The sequence below is a fragment of the Mus musculus genome, chromosome 5 (assembly GCF_000001635.26).
Source record: "Mus musculus strain C57BL/6J chromosome 5, GRCm38.p6 C57BL/6J".
NCBI lineage: Eukaryota > Metazoa > Chordata > Mammalia > Rodentia > Muridae > Mus > Mus musculus.
The window spans coordinates 113,032,666-113,045,363 of NC_000071.6; the positions used below are offsets into that span (position 1 = coordinate 113,032,666).

Consider the following 12,698-nt stretch of genomic DNA (forward strand, 5'->3'; position numbering starts at 1 on the left):
TAATCCTTATGTTCTGAGCAGGGAGCAGGTGGTCTCCAACTGGGATAACCTATATGAAGCAGAAAACTTGGAGTACAGAAGCCACAGAAACAAACCCAAGAGGATCTAGAGCAGAGGCTTTCAACCTTCCTGACGCTGTGACCCTTCAATACTCTTCCTCGTGTTGGGGTGACCCTCAACTGCGAGATTATTTCATTGCTACTTCATGACTGTCATCTTGCTGCTGTTATGAATTGTGATGTAGGTATCTGTGTTTTCCGACGGTCTTAGGTGACCACTGTGAGAGAGTCATTTAAATCCCCAAAGAAAAAGGAGTTGTGACCCACAGGTTGAGAAACACAGATCTAGAATTTCTGTGTGGTCCTAGAATATGCCAAGGGATGATGTCACCACCAAAGAAAAGCCAGGAAGCCATGGATGGTGCTGTGAGTTCTGCTGACCATTGGAAGGGAAGAGAGTAGCACTCTTCCCTGTTGTAGAAGCAGAAAAGGGACCGTGTCCTTCGTTACCCTTTGAGGCCAGCCCTGCGCTGATTCCAATGACACTGGAATTGCACACAGGGACATACTGAAGATCAGAAATGTGGAGGACTTCATTTCAGAGCACTTGGTAAATATCTTGGGGTTAAGAGCCCAGTCTAAACCCCAAATCCACCTCCACAGACACCATGTTCCCATTGCCTGCCAGGTGCTCACCATGCCTCCTGTGTGTAAGGGGAGGTTCTGATGTTAAAGTCCTATTCCCTAATTGGTTGTAGGTTTGTCAATAAAAAAAAGGCCAGGAGCCAATTGCTGGGCCGAGGTATAGGTGGGACTTCCAGGTCCCATTGGGGGAAAAGGAGCCTCAGAGAAGGAGAGGAAGAGCTTTTCTGCCATGCTTTGGAGGAAGAACACAGCATGTACAGTCTCAGGGAGAGCTTGGGCCTGCGGCCTCCACTACATACGTGTGGGTGGCCATGGATGTTTGGCAGGGGCTAGGTGGGACTAGCCACTAAGTTTAGGGCAGGTGGTGAGATAGAGGAAATAGATTGGTAAGGGCAGACTTTCCCAGGTGGGGGATATCTGTACCTAGCAATTGTGCCTAGAAGCCAAGTTATAAAGTGACAAGTTGTGTGTGTGTGTGTCTTTTATCCATGAATTCACAGGTCTTGGGAGTGGGCTGGTGGAGTGGTCACCTCCTGGAGCTAAAGGTGGGAATGAAGGAAAGCTGAGAGGGACTAGCAGCACAGCCATTCTTGGCGGGGGGGGGGGGGGGGGGAGGGGGGGCAGGCGCGAAGGAGGCAGTAATGTTTTGAAACTACATGCAACATTTCTGTATATGTGTGTGTGTGTGTGTGTGTGTGTATACAACACTGCATTTCATACATGTTTTCATATAATTATCTAATGCATTTTGACCCCACCCCCCCACACACTCCTTGGTCCTCGCTCTTCTCAAAGGCTAAGGCTTTCCTCTTTACATCCCTGTCTCATGTCTCACACACACACACACGTACATGCACACGCGCGTGCACACACACACACACACACACACACACACACACACGAGTTTATGTGTCTGTATAAAATGTGGAATTCACAAATGAAGGGGAAAAAAACCAATATCTGTCTTTCTGAGTTTGATTTAAATTGCTAAATATGATCATCTCCAGCTGCCTTGCTTTCTGCAAACGACACCATTTCACTTTTATTATGTGCATTGCCATATTTTCTTTATCTGGCCTCTGTTGATGACATGCAGGCTGATTCCACAACTCAGCTACTGCCACCAGTACTATAATAAACATCAATGGAATCCTGTTGCTGGATAAAATGCCCTGGGGGGAGGGGAGATGCACCTTAGGGGAGAAGGGAGCTCATTTTCAGGTTACAGTTCCAGCTTGTAGTCTGTCATAGTAGGGTTATCACAATGATCGTAGCACCAAACAGCTGGACACATCACATCTGTGGTCAAGAGGAGAGGAGAGAGAATTCTTGCACGCTCCCTTTCTTGTACCAGGTTCCATTCCTCCTCTGGTAGGCAATCCAGGTTCCCCTGCCTAAGGAATGGTGCTGCCCATAGTGGGTGGGGTCTTCCTACATCGGTGAAGACACTCCCCGTGGACATGCCAACAGGCTACCCAGTGTAGACTTCTCCCATATGATTTTAAGTAGAATCAAGTTGCTACAGAACATCCTTAAGCCAAATCTAAAGTCCAAAATGTCCTGAACTTGGAAGCTGCCCATCACCAATTCATAGGTATCTCAGGGCTAATAATTTGGAGTCCTTTGAGCAAGTACACAGGAGTGGTATAGCTGGGTCTCGGAGTAGTTCTGTTCTCAGCCTTTTGAGAAACCTTTGTACTGGTTTGCATGGTGTCTGCAGTCAGTCATTCACATTTGTCAGCAGAATCTATGGGTTTCCTTCTCTCTGTTTCCTCTCCAACATTTGCTCTCTTTTGTTTTTCTGATGACAGCCAGTCTGGCTGGGGCTAGAAGGAATCTCAATGTGTTCTTAATTTGCATTTCCCTGATGGCTAGTGGTGTTGAACATTTTCATGCAATTGCTGGCAGTTCCGAGTGGATCAAAGACCTCAGCTTCAGACCTAGAACTCTAAAACTGTCAGAGAGGGGGGGAAAAAACCACAGAAACCACTTCAAGATATACAGACGCAGCCAGGGTCTTTCTGCAAAAGACTCAGACAGGAAAGAGACAAGAGCCAATGAGTGGGCATTGTAAGACTACAAAGTTTCCATCCAGCAAAGAAACAGCTGAGTGAGAGGCAGCCCACAAGACAGGCGGAGAAAAACAACGTTGCCACCTACAACCTAGAATATACAAATAAATCAGAAGGGTAACTGCCAAGAAATCAAACTACTCGCCTGGCAAACTGGATACTGAAATGGACAGATGGGCCTGAGGAGCTGAGGGGCACCGGGGTGCTGATCCATCCCGTGGTCTGGTGTGGAAATGACCCTGTGTGGCATCACACGTGTGCCAGAAAAGCTTCCAAGTTCAGAACATTTTGGACTTTAGATTTGGCTTAAGGATGTTCTGTGGCTCACATGCCACCATAGACAGACAGTCCCTAAGAGAGGTGTCATGGCTACAAACAGCAAGCACTGCCCTCTCCTCCCCACCCCCATCCTCCTGCTCCACACTGGCTCTCCCTATCTCTGTCCCCTGGGCAAGCAGCCACCCAGAAGCCTCTTTACCTTGCTTGAGTCCTCACTTCCTGGATAAATACAGCTGATGTCTGACACTCCTTCAGCACTTAAATGCCGTCAGCATACAGTATTACCCAATAAATAAATATTTGCGAGTGTAAAATAAATCTTCTGGGGCCTTGTGCTACCCACTCTTCCTGGATACTTTACTTTCATTTTCAGTGGGCTGTGAGGTAGATGCTAGTTTTCATTTGTACTTTACAGATCAGGACTCAGGCTCAGAGACAGAAGGAAAGAAACTTGCCCAAGGTCCCTCTGCTGGGACAGGAGCACAGACATGCCTGATCTATGCTCAGGTCACGGTCACGGTGTTGTGCTTGGATTACTCCTGGTACCCTCCCCATCACCACTCATTCAGAGATTTTATTTCTGTTTCCAGTTATGTGCAGTATACGTGGACTTGTGCGCATATGTGAAGTAAACTCAGAAGCCAGAAGAGGGCTTGGGAGCCCCTAGAGCCAGAGTTGCAGGTGACTGTGAGCCGGCTCGATGTGGGTGCTGGGGACTGAGCTCAGGTCCTCTGGAAGAGCAGCGAGTGCTCTTAGCTGCACCCCAGCATTGGCCTGGCACATACAAAACCACAGCTTGCATACCCAGAATTGGATCTGCTTTTCTGAAGAAAGGTTGCACACAGCTTCTAGCAAATTTTCAAGAGACCATGGACCACCCAAAAAGCACGAAGAGCCACACACCGACTTATAAAGAAAAAATCCAAGTATGTCTGTTCACGGGTGTGAGTGTGGGCGTGTCACAGCATGTGTGTAAGGTCAGAGGATGACTGGGGGGGCGGGCCTCTTCTTCCACTTTAAGGGGTCAGGCCTCTCCTTCCACTATGGTTCAAACAGGATCCCTGCCAGGCTAACTGGCTCTCCTCCCTCCCCTCCCATCTCCACATAGGAGCACTGGGATTACCACCTCCTGCCACATGGGTTCTGGAAACTTTAACTCCTCATGTTTTAGGACCAGGGCTTTACCCAATGAGCTAACCCTTTGCTGCTGCCACGTGATGGCTTTAATGTCCTCCATGTTCAGGATCCACAACTTGAGCTGAAAGGGTTTTCCCCTCCCCCCTCCCATCCCCTCCCTCTCCCCTGCCTCTTCCCCTCCTCCTCCTCCCTCCCCCTCCCCCTTCTCTCCCTTCCTCCCCCTCAGGAGGCAAATGTTAACTTCAAATTTAAAATTTAGAATCCAAATTGAATAGCCACAGGTGCTCTGAAAATAAGCCCCAGGGATGGATGGCCTTAGCATCTGCCCTCAAAAAAATTCAAGATAGATACGGGAAAAAAAATCAGAAATGAGCATGAGTGACTTTGATTGCTTTCTCCTTCTGTGTCTTAGAGGAAAGCCTTGGACTTGCTTTGTAACCTGGTGATCTTGAACCTTGACCCCTGTGCCTCAGCTTCTCAGTGTTTTCCTGTACCAGCTATATTATAATAAATATATAATAAAAATATCTCTTACCTTCTAAGAGGATAGAACTTTTGCAGAACCCCACATTCGAGTTAATATTTGAGGTCGCTTAAGACTTAAGACTTCTATCCTACTGTGGGCTCAGCCTTTTTGTTTAAACTTCCTTTAAGGGAACAATATAGCAACCAACCTTACTCGCCTAGGATTTCCCATGTAATCCGTTTTTTACAACCCAAGCCAACACAAAGCTGTGTTCTTAAGTTATATGCTCTTTCATGCCCTGAAGCAGAGTAATGCGCTCAAGTTCTAATAAGCATTTGCTGAAAGCAGCAGAAATAGAGGTGAGATGAATGTCCACTATAAATGTTGAACAGAATGCTTGGATATCAGTCAATGTCTTAGGGTTTTATTGCTGTGAAGAGACACCACGACCAAGGCAACTCTTATAAAGGCAAGCATTTAATAGGGGCTGGCTTACAGTTTCAGAGGTTTAGTCCATTATCATCATGGCAGGAAGCATGGCAGCGGGAAACATGCAGGCATACATGGTGCTGGAAGAGCTGAGAGCTCTGCATCTTGATCCGAAGGCAGCCAAAAGGAGACTGTCATTCCACACTGGGCATAGCCTGAGCTTTTATATGAGACCTCAAAGCCGGCCTCCACAGTGACATACTTTCTTCAACAAGGCCACACCTCCTTATACTGCCACACCCTATGGGCCAAGCGTTCAAACACATGAATCTATGGGGCCCATACCTACTCAAACCACCACAGTTAACAGACAATGATACTTGCTATGTGGGTCAGTTGAGATCCGTTGGACCCAGTGACTCAATCCCTTGTAAAACTTTGCTAAAGATTTCAGTGAAATATCCCATTCCTCCTCCCCTCCCCCACGAGATGATTCTGTGCTGTCCAGTAAAGACAGAGGGAAGCCCTTTGTGAGGGACAGACATACAGACAGATTCACACACAGAGAGACCCGGGGACAGGTACAGATTCACAAGACGGCCATATATTCAACAGACAGATATGACAGAAGGCACAGAGAGAGTTAGGTATATTCCAGTCTGGGCTCCATCTATTTAATGACTCCAAAGCTAAGTGCTTTGATTTTTTTTTCCCCTTCAAAGTGACAGCAACACATCATTGGTGACTTGAGTTTATTGTAAGTACTTTGAAGCCAACTTAATTTTTCTCCAACAGCAAGGGTTCAGGTGCCCAACATTATGCCCCACTTATGCAGTACTAGGGGTCACACTACCTAACAGCCCCCACAGTCCCCGAGGGTCTTCTGCCTCCCTTTGTTGGCCCTAGAGCCCCTGAGGGCAACCCCATCTGGAGTGCCACACTTCCCCACTGTCTGTGGCACACATGGAGGGAGCAGCAATGCTTCGCTCCCTGAGGCTCTCCAGGTTCCCCCACCCCCACAAATCTCAGTGAAGTCTGTAAATGTCTCCTCGATCAGAGATGGGAAGTGTGTACCACATCCCATTGGCCAGACCTTGGTCATGTGATCACCATGGAAAGTAGGTAGAGTCAAGTCTAGTGGCATCCCCGGAGGACTGAGGAGGGCAATTTACATGAGAAAAATCTGGATCTTAGTGGAGTTGCCAGCATCGACACACACCATCATTCCCAAAGGTCGCTTGCTTGGCTGTGTGTTGTAGGCAGAGTCTATTTGGAGACTGAAAATAGGAAAGTTTGCAGAATCGGGAGCATAGAAGGAGTCAGAAGGCAAATCCTAGACAGTGACATTTACAAGGGATAAGTTTAAGCTTGTGTTTAGGCCTTTTAAATGGCACAAAGTGTAGAAGGATTTGTGAAGAGCTCACAGAAATAAAATTAACACATTCTTGTTGAAAAAAAAAACTGAACGTGAGTCAGAAAAGAATCTCCTAACTCATTCAGGCCATACTAAGAGGCAGGGGGCCTGGAAGAAGGAGGCAGCACTGTCAAAACTGGACCCTGGGCTTGGCTTTATCTTCCCTCCTGTTTCAAAGGAGTGTGTCCAGGCAAGAAACCAGAGGCGAGGACAGCCCATGAGGCATGGCTGAAGGATCTGACATGTTTTCCTTGGAGCCTGTGAAGCAGAAGATAAACTGGCCATCAGAACCACAGAGAGCCGCCACTTGTAAGAGGAGAGGGAGTTGGGAGAGTGGAGAGATTATTCAGCAGATAGGAGCACTGGCTGCTCTTTTAGAAGGACCAGGGTTCGATTCCCAGTGCCCAGTCACAGCCATCTGTAACTCTGGTTCCAGAGACTCTGACACCCTCTTCTGGCCTCTGAGGGGGGCTGCACACATGTGGCGCACAGACACACAGGCAGGCAAAACACTCACACAATGAAAAATAAATAACAGTTTTTTAAAAATTTGTGAGGTCAGTGCACTTAGGGGTCCAGTTGTCAGCTACGTTAGTGAAGCTCCCACACTTGGCTGAGCAGATGGCTCCCAGGGGAGAGTCGGGGTGGCCTGACCACTTCTAAGAACAACGCGGATGGACCCACATTCCAGAAAGACGCTTATAGACATTCATCCTTCCAAAAAGTACATCTTTCTTGATGGAGTTTGTATTGCTGTGATGAGACACCATGACCAAAAGCAACTTAGGGAAGAAAGGCTTTATTTCATTCACAGCTCCGTCTCCGTGTTCATCACCAAAGGAAGTCAGAACAGGAACTCAAATAACACAGGAACATGGAGGCAGGAGCTGATGCAGAGGCCATGGAGGGGTGCTGCTTACTGGCTTGCTTCCCTGTCTTGTTCAGCCTGCTTTCTTATAGAACTCAGGACCACCAGCCCAGGGATGGCTCCATCCATAATAGACCCACCCTCCCACAACAATTGCTAATTAAGAAAATGCCCTACAGTTGTATCTTGAGGCATCTTCTCTCTCTCTCTCTCTCTCTCTCTCTCTCTCTCTCTCTCTCTCTCTCTCTCTTGGCTGCTCCCTTACAAATGACTCTAGCTTGTGTCAAATTGACATAAAACTAACCAGCACTGCATCTAGCAGAACCCTAGAATAAAAGAGTATACACATGTTAGACTCAGCAAACAACAACAGCCTCCTTCCCAGACTCCACAGAGCACAGTGACAGGCACAAGAGCTCAGTTGGCTGAAGAGCCGTGTGGGACTCATGACATCAGAATCTTACTTGACCCAGACACCTCCCTTTTGCCTCCTAGAAACATCCACTGACTTCAATCAGATGAGCACCCTGGAAAAGAAAGCTCCAGCCGCATAGGAATGTACGATGCTCAAAGCGATGCATTGTAACACCCTCAAGTTGAGGATACACTGTAAGACCTACTCGTCATGACCTACTCATCAAGGCCAGTCTAGGCCCTCTTGTTCTGATGCTGCCACAAAAGGCTTGCTAAAGGCAACTGAAGGAAGGGGTGGTGAACCCGAGGCCAGGGTTCTCAGGGGTCCTGGATGCTGGCCACACAAGCTTGCCTGCATCCTGAGAGCCTGAGGAAGATTATGGAAGGCATGAGGTTGGAAGCTGGTGGTATCAGGTAATATTCAGGGGAAGGCTTCAGGGACTTTGGAGACTGGGAAGAGTGAAAGAGCTGGGGAGGACTGTGCTGAGAGGTTGATAGCACCTCAGGGATATGGTGGCACCTGGGGGTGGTCGTTCCTCTGATCGAGGAACTCCTACAGCCCAGTACGCAGTCGCTCCGAGCTCACACAGGCATGGAGCCAAGCCCGCCCTGTCTAGGGTTTTATCTGTTCTCCCTCTCCCAACTGACACTTTCTCCAGCTCAGACACCCTGGGAGCCTCTGAGAAATGGGATATTCAGAATTCCCTCAGGGGGAGAAGGAACTATGGAGGGGCCACAACTGTTCACACACAGGCAAAACAGCCTGCCCACACCCCCAAACAGGCACACAGCCTCCCCACACACAGGCACACACTGACATACACAGGCACTCAGCCTCTCTACCAAATACATACAGGCACACAATGACACCCCCCCAACACACAAACTAATGCACAAAATATGGATATACACAGGCAAACACAAGCACACATAGACACACACACACACAGTCACACAACCTTTCCCCCACCCACGGCATAGGATATACAAATACGCAGGCACACACACACATGCATACAAGCACACATGTGTACAAACACGTACACACAAGCACACATGGACACACATAGGCACACAGACTTTCCCCCACCCACAGCATAGGATATACAAATACACAGGCACACACACACACACACACACAGAGGCATACAAGCAAACATGTGTACAAACATGTACACATGAGCACACATGGACACATGAGCACACATGCACACACACTGGCACACATAGAGACCCACCTCCCCCCACCAGGATCCTGTCCCCCAGAGGATCTGATTTCCTTCCAGGGCCATCTGTCGCTGACTCTGCTCTAAATCTTGCCAGTCTCCTTGCTGGATTGCATAATTAATTACTTCAAAGCACCAAGGCCCCTACTGCTCCAAGGGCTAGGAGCCAGCTGGCTAGTCGGGGACTGATTTGCTGTGATAGGGCCAGGCCCTTCAGCTCCCACAGTGGGGCGACTTGGCCAAACCCCACCCCCACCCCCACCCCCACCCCCACCGCCCTTAGTTTCCACAGAAGCATCTGCTACTAGCTTGGTGAGGGCCAAGTTCTTGCAGTGTCTGTGACTTGGGTGGCACTTAGGCACAGTGAGGCCACATGCTGTCCATTACCATAAAAGGGAGTGAGCCCAGCCGGCTCAGCTGGAACCCAGCACCATTTATCTTTGTCACTTAGCTGCTAAGTTCAGAAGTTGTTCTTTCCACTCCAGCAGGGGTGACTGGACTCCAAAATCTTTGGGGGTGGGGGGGTGGGAATAGAGGATACAATTAAAGTAGCCATGGTGGAAGCATAGCTCACGGGATGGAGTTTGCCTCAAATGCACAAGGCCCTGGCTTCAATTCCCAGCACCTCACAATAAAAACAAATAAGGAGGATAAAGTGGCCAGACAGAGCCCAGGAACCTGAGACCAGAATGAGTCTCACGCCTTCTGAGGTTGGATCTTGCAAACAGTAGAGTGTGATAGAATTCCTATTTGGTCAACCAACAATCCCCTTAATATAAAATGCCCTTAAACTGCAATATGCAGATAAAACGGTCAGTTGCACGTGGCAGAGAACTTGAAGGAAGAGGATGTAGTCAGATTCTGTGAATGACAGAGGTCTGATCTTCAGGGGTAGCTTGGTGTAAGGATCCCCATTGATTTTATCACGAGCCTGTGTCATTTCCAATGGGCAGCTTGGAGTCACCTCCCTGTAAGGAGCCTACATCCTAGCAGCAGCAGCAGCAGCAGCAGCAGCAGCAGCAGCAGCAATTCTATCTCTGTTTTAACCCTGAACTCCTTGGGGGGTGAGGGGCAGCCTTGAGGGATCCAATCCTGACACACCCAGGTTACTCCACACCTAAGCCAGTAAGTGGGCAGGCTGCAGGCTGTGCTAATTATACCAGATGAGCACAGACATTCCACTCTGCATCCTGGGCATGGAGTACACTTCCTGGAAATTTGAAAACCAGACATGAATGAGAGGGTCTGTGAGTAAGAGCATCCGCATCCTCATGAATTTCGAGCTCTGACACTAACAACATTGTTGGAAGTTCTTGTGTGTATGGGCCTCTTGCAAACATCCAAGAGGTGGGCATTCAAAGACTAAAGCAAAGCTCTGGGCCTCTAGGGGCCAAGTGCCCTTCTTATAGATAGGACAATGTTCTTTAAACCCAGAGAAAGAAAGAAACCACATTGTGATGACATCAGCTGAGCCCCTGGATCAAGCTGCACCTGAAAGCCACACTGTCTATGCCAGTCAGGCAGTATACAGAAGTCCTTGGGTACCAAGTGTATCCTTCCTAAACAACCAGCCCAGTTCTTAACCTTGGCACTTCCAGGGCAGCAGCCTGGTCCTAGAAGCTCTTTTCTGAGTGGCTTTTGTCTTCCCTCTTCCTTTCCTTGCTGGTCTCTGCTCCTTGGGTGCCTGTCTGCTCTCTCTCAGTGTCCAGGGTTGGATATTAAGTCACAGTCACCCACACATGGGTTTTATCTCAAGCACCCCAGCTGTTTTCTCTCACACAGTAGCTGTGAGGAACTGCAGTTATTAGACAGCAGACCCTAGCTATCAGAACCAAACTGACCCATCCATCCCCTTGCTACAGGGCAGAGAGGGCTTCACCTCCCATCATGCTTTGAGGTGTAGTGGTCCTCAGTCATGGTCAGGGCCCTTCCCTCAGGGATAGGCAGAGAGAGCAGAAAACAAGCTGCCACAAGAAACCAGTTCCAGCCTCACACAATCCCTACCCAAGCCCATGCGCCTGTCCCAACTCATCCCCACAATAACCCCCCTGTTTGAAGCTGGCCCGGGCATGGCTCTTTTTTCCTCTGAGAAAAAGGAGGTGTATCTAAAATAGGCCAGGGCCTGGGCCTATGGCCAAGTGTGGGTGAAAATGGGTCAGGCCGGGGAGAGGGCATGCAGGCAGCTCCAGCTGACGACACTTCCTTTGTGCTGGGCTCCGGGCTGCACATTCAATATGGCGACCTCACCGAGCCCTCCCTTGTGCCGCTGTGGGATGGGAGCCTTGGGATCCACAGATTACAGAGGAGGAAACTGAAGGTTGGAGAGTTAAGATGTGGATGGGGCTCCGGATCTAAAGTCTGAGCTTCAGGGTAACAGAGCAGATTTCCAAGCTACACTGTGACAAAGGATAGCTCGGCCACCTGGCATCTTGATGCCAGCCAGACTGACCCAAGCCTGGGGGCCTGAAACACGCACCCTTGGCTTCCTTTGCTGCCATTTTTAAGTGAAGTTAAGAAATGAGAACAGCCGTGCTCGCTTCGGCAGCACATATACTAAAATTGGAACGATACAGAGAAGACTAGCATGGCCCCTGCGCAAGGATGACACGCAAATTCAAGGGAAGCATTCCATATTTTTTCCTGAGTGAGGTAACCCAATCACAAAGGAACTCACACAATATGTACTCACTGATAAGTGGATATTAGCCCAGAAACTTAGGATACCCAAGATATAAGATACAATTTGCTAAACACATGAAACTCAAGAAGAACGAAGCCGGGCAGTGGTGGCGCACGCCTTTAATCCCAGCACTTGGGAGGCAGAGGCAGGTGGATTTCTGAGTTCGAGGCCAACCTGGTCTACAAAGTGAGTTCCAGGACAGCCAGGGCTACACAGAGAAACCCTGTCTCAACCCCCCCCCCAAAAAAAACAAAAACAAAAACAAAAAAACCAAACAAACAAACAAAAAAAGAAGAACGAAGACCAAAGTGTGGACACTTTGCCCCTTCTTAGAATTGGGAACAAAACACCCATGGAAGGAGTTACAGAGACAAAGTTTGGAGATGTGACAAAAGGATGGACCATCTAGAGACTGCCATATCCGGGGATCCATCCCATAATCAGCCTCCAAACACTGACACCATTGCATACACTAGCAAGATTTTGCTGAAAGGACCCTGAAATAGCTTTCTCTTGTGAGACTATGCTGGGGCCTAGCAAACACAGAAGTGGATGCTCACAGTCAACTATTGGATGGATCACAGGGCCCCCCAATGGAGGAGCTAGAGAAAGTACCCAAGGAGCTAAAGGGATCTTGCAATCTGCAAGGTGGAACAACAATATAAACTAACCAGTACCCCCGGAGCTCGTGTCTCTAGCTGCATATGAATCAGAAAATGGCCTAGTCGGCCATCAGTGGAAAGAGAGGCCCATTGGTTGTGCAAACTATATATGCCTCAGTATAGGGGAACGACAGGGCCAAGAAGTGGGAGTGGGTGGGTGTGGAGGGGGGAGCATATGGGGGACTTTTGGGATAGCATTGGAAATGTAAATGAAATAAATACCCAATAAAAAAAAAGAAAAAAAAATTTAAAAAAAAAGAAATGAGAACAGCCAGAGATCATGGCCTCAGTGCAATTTAAACTTTATCAGATACCCCAGCAAATGGCTTGGAACCATTTGCCCAAACACTAAAGGGTCTCTGCTTGCACCAAGACTATGATAGCACCTGCTCCCTGACAGAGAGAAG

At 48.5% G+C, this 12,698-nt stretch overlaps 1 non-coding gene across 1 annotated transcript; it reads left to right on the forward strand.

The window, feature by feature from the left end:
- Positions 1-11,478: 11,478 nt before the first annotated feature.
- Gm22740 lies at positions 11,479-11,587 on the forward strand. The gene has a single exon (XR_003956040.1). It is a non-coding gene; the product is annotated as a U6 spliceosomal RNA (small nuclear RNA).
- Positions 11,588-12,698: the final 1,111 nt, after the last annotated feature.